The sequence below is a fragment of the Sturnus vulgaris genome, chromosome 10, assembly GCF_052056855.1.
Source record: "Sturnus vulgaris isolate bStuVul1 chromosome 10, bStuVul1.hap1, whole genome shotgun sequence".
NCBI classification, from domain to species: domain Eukaryota; kingdom Metazoa; phylum Chordata; class Aves; order Passeriformes; family Sturnidae; genus Sturnus; species Sturnus vulgaris.
Genome location: NC_142252.1, coordinates 5,118,729 through 5,133,003, shown reverse-complemented (window position 1 = coordinate 5,133,003; position 14,275 = coordinate 5,118,729).

The following is a 14,275-nucleotide window of genomic DNA, read 5'->3' as shown; positions in this document are numbered from 1 at the left end:
TGATTTGGGTCTGTGTGCTGAGAAATCCACACCAAAAATTTCCTCATACCAAAGTGTGTGTGAGCAGGGAGCACACATGGGCTGGCAGGGCTGGCTGCTCCTGGGCTTTCCAACCAAACTGCATCTCACAGGAGACTCCTGGAGGCTCTCCTGAGGGAAAAACCTGGGATTAGTGAAAGAGGAAATGTCCAAGGCTAGGTTGAACCAGGGCTTGGTCTACTGGAAGGTGTCCTTGTCCATAGCAGGGTATTGGAATGAGATGGCTTTGAGGTCCCTTCCAGCACAAACTATTCTGTGACTATGAAATTAAACTCAGGATAAAACATTTTTATCTGTCTGCTGATTCAGGGGAGAGGGGAGTATTATGGGATCATATCCCAGAATAGTTTGGGTTGGAAGAGACATTAAAGCTCATCCCATTCCACCCCCTGCAGGGACACCTTCCACAGACCGAGCCCTGTCCAACCTGGCTTTGGACACTTCCCTTGCTCTAAACACTTTCTGCTTTTCCCCCTGCACTCCACATCCCTGTTTCTTCGCTGAGGAACAATGAAATTGTTGCTGGGGTCAGCAGGAATAAGTTGAACACCACATCCCCCTTCCCAAAAGCTGATGGTGACTCCAGGGTCAGCAGGATCCACTCAAGGGATCAGAGCAGAGATCTGATCTGATGTCACACAGCCTCGTGTGACATCCTTGCACAAAGCTGTTGGAAACCCAGACACCTTCCAGCCCACAGTGGGTTGATTTTCACACCCAAGTGAATTCCCAGCTAATTTTCCCTCCTGGGCCACCAACTCGCTCCAGCGACTACAAGTGACCCACAGCAGAGCACTCCCAAAAGGGGCCTTGCTAAAACCAGATGTTTTAAAGGACCAGCCCCACTTTAGAAAGGGAGAAATCCCTTTTCCGTGGCAAAGTTCTGAGGGAATGCAGGATACAAAACCCAGTGATGCAAAACCCAGCATACAAGGCACATTCTGACACCTCTGAGCTGCTGTTGGAACACTGTGTCCAAACCAGCCTGAGCAATGTGAGAGGCTGGAGCTCACCAGAAAACATTAATGAATTCTTCTTTAATTCTGAAGTTTGCCTGGAAAAAAAAAAAAAAAAAAAAAAAAAAAGTAGGGCTATTATTCCCTTCTGCAAGCACAGATTCCTTTCACTGATGCGAGGGTCTCACAATAATTTGCAATACAGAAGCTCTGTTCAGAAGAGCCTTTGAAGGTGAAAAGCTTTGTTTAACCCAGCAAAAACAGAGCTCCAGACCAAGCTGGAACATTTGTACATCCCAGTAAAGTTTTCAGCACAAATGGACTGCTCCCTTCACAGCCTTCTCCTCATCTCTCTGTGCCAAACCATTTCATAGCAGCCTCCATCCCCTGACTGCCTGTGGGTGCCTGCCCAAATCCATGGGACAAGTGAGTGTTTCCTACAGAAATGCAGCTGGAAACATCTTGGATAGTTCATTTGGTGATAGCAGAGCTGTTAAATGGGGAGGAAAGGCATAGCAGCAGCCAGGGAAGAGAGAAAAGCTCTTTTGGAGGCTCGGCTGCTACTGGAAGATGCCCTGGTGGGTCCTGTCCTTCTCCCAGGTCACATCTGATATTTTCCCTCTCTCCAGCAGCATCGGGAGCCTGGATTTCTCATTGTGCCACTCATTTGACATTTGGCTTTCCTGAGAGTTCCACACAAGCCTTCCTCCCTTCTAAGCCCACATCACGGCTGTCCATACCCCCATCCCCACCGACCCCAAACCCACCCTCCTGCCCTGGAAAGGAGCAGAAATGCCCTGTGCCACTCAGCCAGAGCAGTGCAGAGTCCTGCCATCCCTCCTGCCTTATTTCCCCCCTATTTTCCCAGGATTTGACGACCCCTGCTCCCTGTTATTTATTGCTGCTACCTTGCCATCACTGCACACCCTCCTGGGAGGTTTTGCTGCTGGTGGCTGTGCAGGAACAATTGATTTTCTCTCTCTACCCCCTGCTCAGCCCATGACAGGAGAGGTGTTGCTCCTCCAAAAGGGGGGGGTCCTGGACCCCTCCTCAGCTTAATGAAAGGTATTTCCCTTAAGCTGAAATCATTCTCAGAGCCCTCTGCCCCTTTTCCAGCACTGCCCACAACTTCCAGCACTCCATTTTTACAGCAGCTATCCCCTGTTAGCAGCTCAGGGGTTAATGAGCCCCATCATTAACCCTCAGGGCTGCCACTGCCTGGGATCCAGCTCCATTGGTGCCTTAAGGTTTAGCTTTCATATTTTCCAGGTTCTGTACTGCATTAGTAAATAACTGAACTTCATGTAAAGTGTTACAAGTTCTCCTCACAGCTCAGGCACACAAAACAATCCTTTTCCAGCCCAGAACCAAGGACACCACTGCAGCCTCAGGCCCAAAAAGTGCAAAGAGCAGGGAATTGAGGAGAGAATCTGGGAGGATGGGACTGCAGAATCTGGAGCTGGAATTGGACAATGAACCCCAATATGGAAATGGAGCAAAACTTAAGAAAGTGTGAAAATTCATGACCTGGGGTCCATCTTGGCTGTAGCCTTGGCTGGGCTCTTGTACTGCTCAGGGTGAATCCTTTGAAGGCATTTTAATAAATACCTGCTTTATTACTTTAGCACTGTCCAGCCTCTGTTCTAGGGAGCCTCCCAAGGCATCACTGTCACCACAGGCCCATGCAGGACCTTTTCTCATCCTCCCTCTTTGATCAAAGTTCCTCTCTGCCTTCCAGGCACAAAGCACCATTTTAGGAGTGCAGACATGCAGTAAAGCTGATTCTGCCTTGATTAGCAGGGGAGGAAATGCAGAGCATTTTCCTGGCCACCAGCTGTGGCCCATTGGCTCCAGCCTCCCAGATGTTTTCTGGCCATGCATCCCCTCCCAGCTGGTGGCCACTTGTGTACAGGTGTCACCTTGAACTTGTGCTCTCGCTGTAACTGATCCTGGAGAAGAAGAAAAAAATCCCACCTCTCTTTGTTAGACTTGTTGGCAAAAAAATCTCAACAGAGACTCTTTGGAAGCAGCCTCTTCCATGAAGGCTGAGCTCCAATCTGATATAAAATCCTCCATTCCCAATCCAAACCTCCCAGAGAAGGTTATTTCACAGAGGGGTGAGAGGCCAGCACCATGAAAATACAATTACTCATTCCCTCAGTGGATGATGGTTTGGTTGTCCTCCATATCCTGAGGTTGAAGGTTTGCTTCTGACTCCAGCCAGGTTTTTTTCTGCTGGATCCAGGCCTTCTCTGACGGGAAAGATTAAATTTGGATGTTCCTGGGGTCTTGGAGGAGGGAGGTCCCGTGCTGTGCCACACCAGGATATAAAACATCTCTGGAACAATTGGCAGCATCAATTCCGAGCCTTGATGAGACTCAGAGTGAGTGAAAACTCTTCAGGAGAATCTCTCCATCTGAATCCTTCTCTCAGAGCCCTGGGAGCAGGCAGGAATGGGAACAGGAATCAGCACAGACATTCCCAGAGGTGCTCAAGCATCCGAAGCCAGTCCCTGGAGTCTGTGTTCAGCCGTGACCTCCTGGAGCTGCTCTGCCCGAGGACATCACCTGAGCTTTTCCCATCAATCCTGCAGCTCCTGCTGCTGCTGGGGGTGGACTGGAGACCCTTTCCCACCGCGGGTCTGCTCCCCCTGCTCTGACCAGTCCCTGCCTGCACCTCTCTGTCCCTTCTTGGTGGCTTTTCCACCACTTTTCAACTCAGGTCACCTCCCTTGGGGTTGGTCTGCAGAGCTTCCCAACCTTGCTGCTGCTCTTGAGGGATGGGACACCCATCCTGCTTCCATCCCACACGCCTGGGGGGATAATCCTATAAGTGACCCTTTGGGGATTGCATCCCAAAAAAGCCTCGTTGTTATGCAGGAGCACCAGAAGTGCTTCCAGAATTAGCAGCTCCTCCAGGTTGCCCTGTTCAGTTTGAGATGTGCCACTTCAGAGCCCTTCAAGGGCTTGATTTGGGAAGTAAATGGGATTCGGAGCAGGTGAAATGTTTGGTAATTACAAATTATTGGAACACTTCACGTTATGAAAGCCCTTCAAATAATTTTAAATTGCTTTCTACTAATTGTGATCAGTGCTCCATTCATTTCCAAAACCCTCTTCAAACGATAAGCCCTGGGATATTTTGGGAGCAGGAGCCCAGTGCTTGGTTTAAAAAAAAAAAAAATTCACAAAAAATTTCCTTTTTGGAATGCTGCACTTCTGGAGGAGATGTGAAAAATGCATTCACCAGTTGCATGTCACAGGTTGTTCCACATTCCAAGGCCAGTGAGTACAGCTGGTACCCTTGAGCAGAGGATATTCCCCAATCACACCACTTGGGAATCACTCAGATATGAAAGGGAGGATTAGAGAAGAAGACCAGACAAGCGTGTTCCTGGCAGGAAACACAGGCACTGCTGGAGTGTGGGGCACCATTCCCAGGCATCCTTCATCCAAGACAGCCAGGAAAAGCTTTTCCATCCTCCAAGCCAGCTCCAGGCTGCAGGCATTGATTTATATTTCAATACTTGTTAAAAATCTGCCTGTGGAACTGCCATGGGCTGCTGCAAATGGGGCTTTGGTGGGATGTGTTCCTAAAGCCTGATGGGAATATTTGGGTTGGTTGGAGGTCTGTGCACCTTGGAGATGTAAGGGTTGTAATGGGAGATTTCACATCTCTCCCAGGTCTCCTTGTCTTATAGGGTGATGAATCATCTTTTAGGGATGGGTTTTTCCCATGAAAACATCAAAACCATCCAAAATGATGTTTGGAGCCAGCTGAGCTTGAGCTACATGACTGTGTAGGACCTACTTCTAGCTGGTCTAGGAGTTGACCAGAAAATTGGATTATTGTCCCCTTAAATTAATAAAATGCATTTTTTGCACTACCCTAACTGGACAAAAGAGTTATGAATCGCCAAAAATAAAATAAAATAAAATAAAATAAAATAAAATAAAATAAAATAAAATAAAATAAAATAAAATAAAATAAAATAAAATAAAACTATCAAATCTGATGGCACAGGGTGCCCAGAGCAGCTGTAGCTGCCCCATGCCTGGAAATGTCCAAGGCCAGGTTGGCTGGGGCTTGGAGTGACCTGGGATAGTGGAAGTGTCCCTGCCCATGGCAGCAGAGCTGAGAGTAGATGTTCTTTAAGGCCCCTTCTCACCCAGATCATTCTGGAATTCCGTGATTTTATCCATCTAGAGAAAGGGAAAGCATGCAGCTTAATTTTAGGGGTTTGATCATTTTTAAGGATGGCAACAGAGGGAAAATCTGCAAAATCCCAGTGCTTCTGGCTCCTCATCCTGCCTCTCCCATCTCAGCTTCTCCTGGATGATCTTTTCCATTCCTAACTCCCTAGGTATGACCATCCCCCCATAGCCAGCCTCGTGCTGTCCCTGGGATAATGTTCATCACTGGGATACTGTTCATCACTGGAAGGTTTTACAGGAACAATTTCTTATTTTCTTCTTTAGCAGCAAAGGCCTATTCCCTTTCCCACGTGGTTTTTTTTTTTGCTGGGGTGAGAAAACCTTTTTCCACAGCCACTGAAAATTAATGGGAATTACGGTGTTAGGGCCCTTCCCACCTCCCTGCACCTGGAGAAACCTCCTCTCCCTCCTGCTGCTGCTCCTCTTGAAGCTTTTGTGGCTCATTATCCTCTCCTTTCCCGGGAAAACGCTGAGGGCTTCAAGGGCAGACAAAGTCATCAGGCTCCCAAAGGTCTCCTTGGGGAGGCTCCACTCTGGGTTCTGTCTGGGTCCTCCTTTTTTGAGTGAGGTTTTCGAGTTTGGCTCCTTTTTTGAGTGAGGTTTCCCAGGCCAGAGCTGCTGAGACCATCCCAGATGGGTTCATTATTTGTTTTTAAACACCTGGATGTTTGTCCCACGATGTATGCCCAGAACCAGTCACACACCACGGAATGATTTGGGCTGCAGGGACCTTAAAGCTCATCTTGTTCCACCTTCTGCCATGGGCAGGGAGTCCTTCCACTATCTCAGGCTGCTCCAAGCCTGGTCCAACCCGCCCTTGGACATTTTCCAGAGGGGAGAAGAATGATGGGCACAGAGTGGCTGCACTTCCAATGCCCCATCACCTCTAACTCCACCTTCCCATGTTCCAAATCCCACCTCTCCCAGTTTCATGGTTTGCAGCTCTGCTGTGGGAAGTCTGAGAAGTCTTCCTGTTTATCATCATCTGGACACCTTGGTCAGAAATCCAGCTCTGGGATGATTTTGGAGGGTGTGAGCAGCCAGCCCCAAGCCCTGCCACCCTTGCCCTCCCTGGCAGCAGTGGTGGGAATCTCTCCCCTCCTCTACTCAGTTAGAAATTTTCACAAGACTTGCAGGGGCTTCAATATCTCAGAAACCTCATCTGCACTCCCAAATGTTGTTTGGAAGAAGCCAGAGTTTAGCAAGGCTTACAGGAGAGCTTGCCAACCTCGCTGCCTTAAGAAACCAGGCTGCAAACGTGGAGCTAAACCAGCACAAAACCAAAAACCTGCTCATTTACTAATTACAATAACAATCAAACTCGGCCATTAAAAAAGCAGTTAGAGCTGCAAACAAACAACTGCTTCCACAGTTATCCCTAACAGCCTTTACAAGGCCCGAGTTCTCCAAAGCCGTGAAAATGAATAGCTCAGGATATCATAAATTTTATACTGCTCCCAGAGCGTTCCAGTATTCCAGCAAATGCATCTTTCATCCCCCTCAGCAGCCCTGGCTCCCATGCAGACTGCAGCCATTCTCTCAGTGTAATTTTATAACGTGCACAACTCAAAGCCTCTTTGTAAAAGAAACATAAAAATGATGCATGCGCATATTAAAGACTTGTATTTATCAGACTCCAATGTGAGTCCACGTCTGTGCTTAATGTGGCCATAAATCAGCAGCTCTCCCTGTTAAAGCAGAGATGAAACCCTGGGATCAGGAGAAGCTGTTTATGAAGGCTGGAGCCTCTAATCCGAGCAGAGTTTGGAAAAATATTTGTTAAAAAGATTTCCGGTCAGAGCGGATCGCTGTGAGGATGCAGCGTGAAAGGAGAATAAAAATAAAACCCCACCAATTAAAAAGAGCCAAAGGCTTGTGGCTCGTGGTGGGTCAGGAGGGGGAAGTTTGTTTCATATTTAATTAAAGCAGTGCTCTGAGTCTGTTGCACTCCTCATGTGGATGTTTGGGTCTTTGAGGAGTCTCCTTAAAGACTGGACTACAAAAAAACAAACTCTGTCAGAAGAGGGGTTAGAATGAGATGATCTTTAAGGTCTCTTCCAGCTCAAACCTTTCTGTGATTCTGTAAAAATATCATCAAAACTGCTTTTCCTAGAATCCCAGGATGGTTTGGGTGGGAAAGGACCTTAAAGCTCATCCAGTCCCACCCCTGCCATGGGCAGGGACACCTTCCACTGTCCCAGGGTGCTCCAACCTGGCCCTGGACACTTCCAGCCATGGGGCAGCCACAGCTTCTCTGGCCAGGGCATCCCCACCTTTTGCTCATGTTCAAAATTCGTATTTCTTATTTAAAATAAACCCACCAGAATAAACCACATGAACGTGCTGGGTCTGCTGCTTCTCCATGGGGCAAAGATGCAGCAGCCTGTCCACTCTGGGCAGGGAATTTGCTACCAAGAAGCCATGTCCTGCTCCTCACAGTGGCCAAGAAATGAGTGAGGAAAGAACCATGGGGAGGAGAAGAACCACATCTCCCCTCATCCCTGTCCCAGCTGCAGGCCCAGGTTTAGGTGATTTGGGGGCTCACAGGGAGGGGACAATTTCTCCCCCAATCTCCCCCACAGCCTCTTGCTGCTCATCTACGTGGCCATGAGCTCATCAGTATTGAAATTGGTTCATGCATAGCTCCAATGAACTCCTTATTGTCAGCCTGCAATGCTCCAAATTCCTGCCTTTGCTGAAATCAGTTCCAATGCCATGGCCCAGCCATGCAATTTCAGACAGAGATAAGATATAGATCTGCTGTACTCTGGTGATTCTCTCTCACAAGTGCACCTTGTCAGGCCATAATTTGATATTCTTTTACCATTCCTATAGGAGAGGGGAGGAAAGCCCTTTAATTTAAGAAAAGAAACCCCACATTTTCCCCCTTTTGTTCACTAATGACACAAACAGTAAAATGTTCAGATTACATCAGGGAATGGAAAAGCCTCGTGGAGAAAAGACACTGACAAAAGCTTCATTTTCAGGTAAAATTGCACGAAGCTTCAGGCAGCGCATCCTCCTGGTGATGTGCTTTTTTTTTTCCCCCCTGCCTTTCATCCCCAAGCATCCCCGTGAATGTTAATCCATTTTACAATGGGACGTTTAAAAGGACTGCAGAGAAATCAGGTTTGATCCGCTCTGATGTCTTCCAGAAATCTCCAAGCAATTTGCAGCTGTGAATAACACACGGGGAGTGTGGGGAGAGCAGGGCTGGCCCCTCGGATGCTGCCTCCAGCTGCAGCTCACATCCTGCAATAAAACCATTTCTGATCGGGATGCTGTGGGTAATGCAGGGATGTGTTTGGTTTTTCCTAAAGCTGCTTGATGTTTTTTACACCTGCCTCAGTGACCATGGCAGGGAAAGGGAAAGGGGGCAGGATGAAGGATGAAATGATGGCAGGATTATGTCAGAGGGTGGAATGGTCTGGCATTGAAGAAGTGCCAGGTCCAGTGTGTGAGGATGCCCTGCTTGAAGGACAGATTCTCCACATCTCCATCTTCAAAGCCAGAAATGGGATGTCCAGAAGGGGCGTGTGACTCTTCACTGGAGCCAGGAGAGAACCTGCACTCAGTTAAAAATGTGGAAACCAGAGAATCAGAAAATCTTAGATTGCCAATAAAATCCCAGAATGGTTTGGGATTGGAATTGAGCCTTGTAGACCAAATGGTTGGAAGAGACCCTAAAGACCATTTAATTCCATCCCATGCCACGGGCAGGGACACCTTCCACTCTCCCATGTTGCTTTGGAATCTGACCATCAGGCAAACCACTGGATTTCACTTCTGATCTACAGCTTATCCAAGAGTTTTCTTCAGCCATGGGATGTTCCCCACAGGAACATGGGGCAGAGGAGTGATGTCCTGCTTGTGGAGGAAAAGCAGCCAGGAGCTGCTTGGACTCTTTCCAAGGCCTCTGTGCAGGTTTGGACTGCATGGAATTTTGAATTCCCTCAATTGTCACGAGATTTCTTGTCACTTATGGCAGACTCTATTTACCAGGATCATCCTGAGGATGTTTAGGACTGAAACAGAAGAACTATAGCAGGATGTCCTGAATTGAGTCTGGACTGGCAGAGAGCTCCTTGAGGAACACCACCATCACTCTCCCAATCCAATGGGATCCCTGGTAGCCCAGCTCAGCTGTCCTCTGGAGAATGATTCCCATTCCCACCCCCCAGGCAGCACCTTAGAGCCAGGAAGGGACCAAAGGGGATGCAACCAGGGAACAAAACTTCTTAAGTGATGTACAAACCCTCCTGAACCTCTGCACCTCATTCCAGTCCAGAGTCTGGCTCTAATTGGGCTTTAAGAGACCAAGAGGTCAGCCTGGGGAGAGGAGCATCCCGGGTTATCCAAGCAGAATCTGCCTGCAAGGTCCCACTGCCCCTGAGATGTGGCAGGACTGGCAGCTCAGGGCTAAAACCAGCTTTTCTTCCCCATCTGGAGCCGGAGATTTAAACCTTATCAGCGCTGCTAAAGTTTTTAATGGATATCAATGGGGTAAAGTTCACAAACAAAGCGGGGATCGATGGGTGGAATAATACAGTATTGATCGGGGTGCTGGGAGCCGATGCACCCCGCGATCGATAACGAACACAGATCACATTCCCCGCACTCACTGCTCACCCCGTGCCACGCTCCGGGGCGGAGCAGCTGGGGAAGGAGCACATTCCAGAGCTCCGGGCTTTGCAAACGGGCACTGCCTGGTGGGTTTGTTTCTGCAGCGCTCCTCAGACGGGCTCTCCACTGCTGCCATCCCCCTTTCAGCCTTTGCTATGCCTGTTTGTGGCTGGAATTGCTCTCAGAAATGTTGACAGGGTGAAGTGCTCCGTGCAGCTGCCTGGGCAAGGAGCATTTTCCTAATTTCCTGCATTTCCTGCACCAGGAACCCCTCGGTTTGAGGGCTGTGTGTGTGGTTTCCCAGCAGGATCGCCTGAAGTTTGCCACACCTGAAGCTCTGGGATTTTTCTCTCAGGTTCCCTCTTCAAATACATTTTAGTTTGGGGTTCCCAAAAGAACGGGGGCATCAGGACCAGCACTACTTTGATTGTGATAATATTGATTTTCCCTGCAGGAAGAGGCACGAGGACCATGGGGTAAGAGCTGGACTCGGCCAGGTTTAGGATGGAATGAGAAGGTTTCTAACCACGCTTGAGGTGAGCCCGTCTGGAGAGTAAAACTCACTTTTGGTGTGGGTAGGACCCTGCCCATGATCCAGCCGTGCTCTGGAGATAGAGAGGGACCACATTCCCAGTGATCCCATGCCCTGCTGCATCCCACACCCCCCAGCCAGCACAGCAAGGCCGAGCTCAGCTCACAGCCCACCCCTAAAAGCGCACAATTCCCACCTCCCGTGGCTTGATGGATTTTACACCTCATGGTCTGTGCAGCAGTGCTGGGGAGGGGAGCCTGTCCCAGCTGCCATCACCCACCCCTGCCTGCTCTCTAGAGAACTTCCTTTCCTATGGAAGTCAATGGAGCATTTCCTACGGAGCAATTTGGTTTCTACACCTCTGAAAAGAAATCTGCCCCCTCCACCCCTCCTGCTCCAGCCAGGGCTGTGCAATCCAATTGTTCTTTTTTGAAGAGCATTTGCTGTTTCCAAAGGTTTGAGGGAGCAGGAGGTGCCCGTTCAGTTACTCACTCTGTTAGACACGGATCTTAATGGATGGTATTGATTGGAAGAAACAAAGCAGCAGTTTTCTTTCTCTCTATCCAGGGATTTCTGGGCTCAGATGAGAAGAGTTCGCTGCCTTGTGCTCTAAACAACAAAATACCACATTACAAGGTCCCCAGGAGTCTCTCAGGGTAGCACAGCAGCGAGAGAGAGGAATGTGCAAGGTGTTAATGGGATAACAAATTAATAGGGAATGGGATTAGGCAGGGACACAGGCTGCTTCCAGCGCTCCCCAGGTCTCTGGTGCCGAGCTTTAATCCGTTCTTGGCACGTCAGCCTGGTGACAGATGAACACAACAGGAACCCACCTGATTCCTGGGGCCACTGGGATCCCCAATGGCAGCTGGGACAGACAAAAGACAATTTTAGGGGAAATCAGCCCCTGCAGTACCTGGAAAGGCAGTGAGATTCTGTCCTGCAGCACTGGAGAACCGGGATGGAGCAGCCGGCTTGGAAACAGTTTTAAAATCATTACCTTACTCTCTGTTGTCCCATGCAATTTTGCCATCCATCTGCCAGTCATTTGGGAAGGTCAAGAGCAAGGATGTGCAAGTTTGGGGAGCTGAGACTCGCTGCTGCCTCTCAGCTTTGCTGTCACCCACAGACAGCTGGCCCTGGCCACCGAGGCTTCCCCCCCAGCCATCCCCACCCGGACACTTGCCTGGATCAGCCATCTCAGAGGTGACATTTGAACCCCAAATCGTTGTCAGTGCCACTTCCTTGCCAAGAGACCCTGAGTTCCATTTCCAGCTTCAGGATCTGGGATTGGTAGGGGCTCATTTTACCAAGAGAACAACCCACCCCTCTCTCATTGTGCTGAGGGTACCACCCTGGGACCTCTGAGAATTCCTCTAGCTCTCATAAAATATTGATCCCAGGCCTTTGGGATGAGTGAGAGAGCCCAATATCCCACCATCCACAGGGCTTCAGTCCCTGCTGGCATCAAGATAAAACCAAAAGGGCTTTTGCCAGTGGGAAGAGGGATGTGCCAAAGGGGGGAATGTTTCAGTACTTTTTCACCACGATGCTGATTTTTTGTGAGCCATGAGGTTCTGGGGGATAACCTCCCCCTCTCCCCCAGCCCCTTGGCCGTGCTGCTGCTGGGCTGGGGGTGGGATGCTCTGCAAATCTTCATCCAGCATTCCCTGACAATGCTCTGGCTCTCCCTGACATTGATGAGTTACTTATTATCCCTGGGTTTTATCTTTTGCAGGGCCCCCTGTCTTTCCTAGATCATGTTAACAAGACAGCCATGGAGAGCCATGGCCCTGGGGGTCTTCATTAGTTCTTCCCAGATTTATGTTCCCTGCCAGCTCCACGCAGAGCTTTGGGCATGGCTGCACAATGCCAGGGTCACCAGGAGATTCCAGAGGTCAGGACCTTGATCCTTTTATTCATGAATGGCAGGGGAGCTCTGCAGTCATCCCGGGGCTCCAGCTGGGAAATGCTGACATGAGGGAGGACACCTGCACACCACATTCCAGATGGACACAGTGACAGGATGGGATGGAGCCCCAAGGGATTTACAAAGCCAGCCTTTGGTCCATCAGGAGAATGTGTGGAAGGTGGAGACCAAACCCTCAAACTCTCACTGCTCAGGGGTGTGAGATCAGTGTGGCCTGGGAGCCCCATTTCCATGGATCCCTCAGAAAATGAGATCCTGGAGACATTTTACCACCGCCCTGCACTGGAGGTGAACGCTCCCTATGGATTATACTCAGTGTTTCCAGAAGGAAACTGAACTGGAGACCTGAGTGTGGGGTCCCACACCTGAACATGGAACCCCCCCCCAACCAATCCACACCTGAGTGGGATCTCCCATCCACTGGATCCACACCTGAGCATGAACTCCCACCCAGCCAACCACACCTGAGCATGGCTCCCACCCATCTGACCCATTTCCCTTCCCACTGGTTTTTTTTTCCCAGGACAGGCAGTTTTGCACTGCTCACCCCATCCCCACGGCCACCTGCAAGGAGGGTGCATCCCATCCCCTGCCCTGCTCCAGCTGACCCCATCTCCGTGGGGCATCTCCAGCTCCATCCTGTTTTTCCCAGCTGCTGCTGACAGCCAATTTGCTCTTGGTTAGCAATGGAAACACCACCACCTTCAGGATTCCCCCACACCTTCCCTCTTCTTCCAGGAAAGCCCCCACGCCTCGGGCACACTCAACACCAGGTCTAGGGATGAGCAGGTTACCAGGAAAACCACTCCCCATCAAACACTCAGCTGGGAACTAAAATCCCAGCTGCATCCCAATGAATACATCTCCATTCACACCACTGGATCCACATTAATTTAGAGCAGCTGGGGCCAGGCTTGTTCAAGACTCCTATAAAAAGAGCCTCAGCCTCCCAGCTCCTGCTCTCTTACAGCTCTAACCCATAATTTACTGAGTGAGAGATGACCTAAAGAAATTCCTGGGTAGCTGGAAAAAGCGAGGCAGAAAGGAACCGTTTTATTGTATAGGCTACCACTGGCAAAGCTGTGCTTGCGCAGGTGCTAAAAAAAGGGAAGGAATCTGGGAAGCCACAATAATAATAATAATGTATAAATCCCAGCATTCAGGAGGCATCATAATGGCTAATGATGGAAGGAAGGGGTGCAGTGGGTGGTACCGCCCACGTCTCCCTGAAACAGCATCCTTTGGCAAGTCAGTAATTCAAAGTCCCCCTGAAGATTTATTAAAACTGACAAAGTTGTTCTGGGTTTGAGGAATAATGAGCTCCTCCAAGATTTTTTTTTTTTTTTTTTTTTTTTTGTGAAAAATTATAGAAAAACATGAGTTGCATCCATGGCTAAATCTGCTGCAGCACAGGTAAGTGAAATCCTCTTTCCCTGTGAAACGTCCTCGGAATTACAGGATCATCAAGGTTGGAAAAGACCTCTGAGATCATCAAGTCCAACCTGGTTTGCTTGATCTCCTCTGCTTTCCTTTGGATTAGAACATCCCTGGGAAATGGAAATGGCCTGGGTGGGGTTTGTTATCCCAGCAGAGTGACCTGCTGCTGCCTTTCCTGGTGAATTCCTAAAGATTTCATGTGCTTTCCATACTTGAGGATGGAGCTGGAGTGATGCAGACGTGATGCAAAGGGTAAAAAAGCAGCCCAAGGCATTCCTTTGGCCCTCTCCAAATCCTTGTTTAATATTGACAGGAGCACCTCGTGCTTATGTAAGTTTGCTCCGTGCCAAAGGAATCCGAATCAAGGTGTTATTATTTAATGCAAACACCCTCCCTGCTGTTTCACGACGTTTGAAAAGGTGATCAAGACTTATTAGGATTAAGGGCTCATTTTAGCTGAATTGATCAGATGGCATTTAGGTTTAATTTCAGCTAAAAATACAGGCAAGGGATAAGCAGATTTTATTTCTATATAAAATCGTC